Source organism: Cebus imitator, unplaced genomic scaffold, assembly GCF_001604975.1.
Source record: "Cebus imitator isolate Cc_AM_T3 unplaced genomic scaffold, Cebus_imitator-1.0 Scaffold80, whole genome shotgun sequence".
Lineage (NCBI taxonomy): Eukaryota > Metazoa > Chordata > Mammalia > Primates > Cebidae > Cebus > Cebus imitator.
In genome coordinates this window covers 6,179,317-6,185,100 of record NW_016107395.1, presented here as the reverse complement: position 1 = coordinate 6,185,100, position 5,784 = coordinate 6,179,317, and positions in this window count along the sequence as shown.

Sequence of the window (5,784 nt, the reverse complement as noted above, 5' to 3'; positions counted from 1 at the left end):
CTCCAAACCCACTCTGAAATCAGAACCAGCCCTAGCATTTGGGAGAGGCCAGACAACGGGAGTATAGACCCCTGAGCCTGTGGGGACAGAGGGGTCTTCTGGCCCCTGAGGGTGTAGAATGCAGAGATGCTTGGGTCCTGCTCATGGGAGGGTGGCTGCAGCTGCACCCAGGAAGCTCCTGCCTGGACAACTCAGAAGGAGTGGGGTTCCCACTTGTTCCCCCCTCCCACTGGCTCCATGGAGCATATAGCCCCAGCTGCACCTCTGAGATAGGAGCAGGTGCAGACAGTGGGGAGAAGCCAGGCAGCAGGAGCAGGCATTTCCAAGCCTGCAGGGGAGGTGGGGGAGGTCTTCCCAAGTCCCCAAGAGCACAGGGACGCTGGGGACCAGAGCATCTGGAGCTATGGCAGGGCGGCTGCAGTGGCACCTTGGGAAAGCAGTCTCCTAGCTACTTCATGGAGTGAGGAGGTGGCTCCTGCCACCTCCATGGAACATTACAGCCCTGTCGGCGCCTCCCCGTGGCAACTAGTGTCTTAACAGCTGCTGCTCTAGATGGGCCCCTGCTGCCATCAATCTGCTGATATCTAAATTGCAATTATTACCATGCATCTTATTTGCTTAAAACACTTTATTGGCTCTTTACTGCTCACAAAATTCATTTTCTTCCCTTCAGTATGGCATTTGTGATTTTTAGCTGCTGTTCTGCTTACACCTGAGGAGCAAATCTCCAGCAATGCCTTAAATACTTGTGGTTTCTTGTTCACACTATGCTGTTTCTAGTCTCCAAGATGTTGCTGGCACCATTCTCTCTACCTGAGGAATCTCTTCTTTTAATCCTCCACTATCCAGGTAATAGAAAGAACACAGGTGTTAAGGTCAAACAAATTCCAAGTTCAGGTTTTAGTCTCACCATGTGATGTTCTTAGAACTTGAATGATAGAGAATTGGTTAAAATGTTGCTGAGAGGAATTGGCATGTGAATTATTATCAAAACAATCTATTTAATGAATTTGCAAAAATCAACATCCTTGCTTTAGGTGAAATTTGAAACTCCACTAAGTATTTCTTTATGATATTGAGCTTTATTCACTAATCTTTTACCGACAATAACACAGATTAATATTCTAAATTAATTGAAGGATATATACAAGTTAATACCATAAACTATTTCACAAAATTCAAAATAAATTCTAAGGGCCTTGTCTTTTCTTTCATATTTTTAATAAATATGAAGAAGGTAATTAAATACATTCTCTCAGGTCAGTGTATTAATTACTCAAATATTTTTATTCTAAGTCATGCAATTAAATTGTTGGCTCTGTGTGTTGTGTGTGTGTGTATGTGTGTGTGTGTGTATTTAGCTTCGTCTAGTGGCAGATGTATAAATATATATCTTGCTTTTAAGTGTTTTCATTAAGAAGAAAACATAGTTTTATTCTTATTGGCAGGTGTCTCCCAAACGTGTTTATTCTAGAACTTGCAAACTGTGATGGCTTTTCTCTCATTCTGAAAATTACAACCATGTGCTTCAAAGGACAGAGTAATTATGACAGTAGAGCAATCACTTCCTGTGAGATACAATAGGTAGAAAATGGTGTAGGTGCCACTGTGAATAAAAGACTCATTAGCACAAAAGATCCTAGAAAGAAATGTAGGACAAGAAGAATCAGCACAGCAAAATGAAATCCCAGAAGGTGCTCATTAGCCTCCTGTTGAAAGAAAAGCCCAGGCTCCAAGAATTCTCTTATTCCATTTCAGTGGGAAAACTTGAGTTTCATAAGAGTAACAGTTCCCTGGACATCTTCTTTTGAAATTCTAGATTCCTCTCAGAACCGGGAAGAAAATGAGTTAGGCCTAGAAGGATCTCTATGAGCCAAAAATCATCTTTAGCAGCACGAAGGTCACAGTTGTTACAAGTGTGTGCTTTGAATGAAGAGACCCCCTAAACAGGCTTTGTGTGAGCAACATGACTGTTTATTCACCTGGGTGCAGGTGGCCTAAGGCCAAAAAAAGAATTAGCAAAAGGCAGTGCGATAGGAGTTGATTTTATAGGTTTGGGGTGGGCAGTGGAAAGTTACAGATTAAGATCAGTTACAGTGGTGGGGGCATGGGCAAGGGGTATACATTACCATACGTTCAGTTACAATGGTGGGTGGGGTAAGAGTAAAGATGGTAGGGTGGGGTGAAGAGTATTCACATTATCATAATAACAGTTAAGATGGCAGGGTGGGGTGAGGGGAAGCTTATGTCCAGGGGAGCTTCCCAGGGCAATCAGGGATAATAGCTAACACAGGTGGGGGTGATGGTGGGGTGGGGGGTGGGGGGTGATCAGCCGAGGCAGGCAAGACTTCAGACTTTCTGGGTCCGGGCTTGCACATGGAGGCCTGAGAACAGTGAATTAAAATTTGGTCAGCTCTTCCTTTGGTTATAAGCCATATAATAAAAAAAAATAAATTTGTTTAGATTTAACTTCTCTGTCATTGGTGGGATTACAAATGACTTAAATATTTGTGTCTAGTTACATATAACTTTTTTTCCTCAATAACAATACTAAAAAGGAAAATTATTTAAAGTATCTTCATAAATAAACATCACAAAAGTCTCTAAGTGAAAATATTTTCTGTCACTTTTGACTATATTGCTGGTGATTGCTAAAGTAAATTTTCAACACCTTAGGGATAGAGATTGTCTGGTAGAAGGCCCCTCTGGCCCCATCCCCCAGCCACATGGAAGGAGCTTAACTTCCTTATGTGACTCGGCACAATGCCCCCGACTGAAGGAACTCCAGCCCCTTCCGCCTAGCAACCACCTAACCAATCATCACCCGCCACTTCTGCTCTCCCACCGCCCCAGGCCCTCTGCCCCTATAAAACCGACCGAACAAGGAAAGCGCGCGCGATTCATCCCTATCCGCCTGAGTCGCCCGGAGATCCCAATAAAGTCGGTACTGGCCACCACGCGTCCTGCCTCGTGTCTACTGGGTGCCTGCCTCCGTGGGTTGGGGTCCCACAACCAGGTGTCGCACAAGTGGTGCCGAAACCCGGGAGGTTTGGGCTGCCGGCCCAGTCGCAGCCCCCTCCCCTTGGCGACCTCTCTGAATCCTGCTTCTCTGCACTCCGATTAAGGTTAGTTCGTTCTTTTTTCCTTACCTTTCCTTCCCCGTGGTGTGCACTGTGGTCCCTCCCAACCCCAAGTCCACGGACCTCTCGCCAAGCACCGGCCGGCCCGAGCAGGGTCCTCCAACCAGGCTCCAGGAGCCTTTTGGGAACCGCCAGACAGGGGATGCCCTCTCTGACTCTTCCCTCCTCCAAATCTCTGGGTACTTGCAGCATAAGGGGGACGCCTCTTCCTGCATTTACTCAGCCGTTGGCAGGGAAATTACTGCTGCACACGCCAGGGGGAACACGGAGTCTAAAATACCCCCTAACTCCCCTCTTGGGTGTTTATTGCGCAATTTCTCCGAATTGGGATACTCGCAAACTCTGAGACGCAAAAAACTCATTTTCTTGTCTCAAGTGGCATGGCCCCAGTACAGGCTTTTTGGGATCTCCGTACCCACCCGGACCTTTGTTCCACTTGCTCTACACACCAGGTTCTTTTAGCCCAAGTTCCTCGCAAAAATTCCTCCGCTATTTCTATTACTTCTCCCCCGCCTTACTCAATGCAGGAGGATCTGTCTGACCATCTGTCTCCTCCTGCCAACCCCAGCCGCCAGCTACCACCAGTCGTTAGCCCTTCCCCCACTCCCCCCACGCTTCCCGCCTTGGAGACTCCACCTCCCTTTGTTTCCCCAGCGGCCACCCACTCCGCGCTTCCGGCCTCAGAGGCCCCACCTCCTCTTGCTTCTCCGGTGGCCACTCCCTCCGCGCTTCCCGCCTTGGAGACTCCACCTCCCTTTGTTTCCCCAGCGGCCGCTCCTTCTGCGCCTCCCGCCTTAGAGGCCCCACCTCCTCTTGCTTCTCCGGTGGCCACTCCCTCCGCGGTTCCCGCCTTGGAGACTCCACCTCCCTTTGTTTCCCCAGCGGCCGCTCCTTCTGCGCCTCCCGCCTTAGAGGCCCCACCTCCTCTTACTTCCCCAGTGGCAGCCCATACCCGCTCACACCAGCCCACCCTCCTGGCACCGCTCCGCGAGGTGGCTGGGGCGGAAGGTTTGGTTAGAGTGCATGTCCCCTTCTCCCTCCAGGATCTGTCACAAATCGAGCGCAGCCTCGGCTCTTTTTCAGCTGACCCCTCTACTTACATCAAAGAGTTCCAGTACCTCACCCAGGCTTACAGCCTTACTTGGCACGATATACGTGTCATCTGCACTTCTACCCTCACTGCCGAGGAACACGAGCGCATCCTCACGGCAGCCAGGCACCAAGCAGACAGGGACCATGCCATAAATCCCAATCAAATCCCTGTGGGTACTGAAGTTATTCCCAATGTGGACCCCCAGTGGGACTACCAAACTGGCCACGGGTCTGACGCACCCCAACGGGACCGCATGATCCAGTACCTTCTTAGGGGTATGGATATAGTCTCTAACAAAGTCGTCAATTATGACAAACTCAGGGAGATCACTCAAAGGGCAGACGAAAATCCCGCCCTTTTCCTTGGTTGCTTGCAAGAAGCGCTAGTCTGCTATACTCGACTAGACCCTGCGTCCCAGAATGGGGCCACTGTCCTAGCCTCCCATTTCATTTCCCAATCTGCCCCTGATATCAGGAAAAAACTAAAGAAGGTAGAGGAGGGTCCGGAAACCCCCATACAAGACCTGGTGAAAATGGCCTTTAAAGTTTTTAACGCCAGGGAAGACGCAGCTGAGGCAGCCCGCCAAGCCCGAATGAAGCAAAAGGTCACTTTGCTAGCTGCCGCTCTGAGGCCGGCAGGAACCCAAAAGCCAAAAGGCAGTTCTCGCCCTCCTCCTGGGGCGTGCTTTAAATGTGGAAAAGAGGGGCACTGGTCCTCAACCTGTCCCCAGCCTCGTCCACCCACCAAGCCATGTCCCGTTTGCCAGCTCATGGGGCACTGGAAGTCGGACTGCCCCAGTTTACCCAGGGTCCCGGCCCTTCCAGGCCGGCACACTGGACAACGAGGGGTTGTCACTGGAAGCCTGGAACCTGGTCGTGCTGTCCAGGAACCAGACACCCAGAATTCTCCGTTCCCAGAACTGCTGGGGCTGTTGGACAATTAGCGGGGCCCTGGCTCCCCAACTCCGGTTACCCTTGCCGAGCCCAGGGTTACACTCAAGGTAGCGGGTAAAAGTGTCTCCTTCTTGCTCGACACGGGGGCTACCTTCTCTGTGCTCCCCACATATTCTGGAAAAACTTTCCCTTCCCAGGTCTCTATTATGAGAATTGACGGAACCCCCAACACCCCCAGCCAAACCCCACCACTTACATGCTCCTATGGCTCTGTGCCGTTTACTCACTCCTTCCTGGTGATTCCAACCTGTCCAGTGCCCTTGCTGGGACGAGACATCCTCTCCAAATTAAACGCCAACATTATCTTCTCCCCAACCACTCAATGTAACCTCCTTCTGCTGGCATACACCCTGGAACACACACCCTCCACAGAAAATCTAGTCGCCCTCCTCCCTGAGGTAAATCCCCAAGTCTGGAATGTTGACAGTCCCACGGTGGCTGCTCACCACCGGCCCATTAAAATCCTCCTCAAAGAGTCCTCCCCCATGTCCCTCTGTCGTCCGCAATTCCCCATCTCCAAGGCTCACCGCCTTGGACTCCGGCCCATCATCGAATGGCTTAAAAGCCGCGGCCTCCTAATCCCTATCAATTCCCCGTG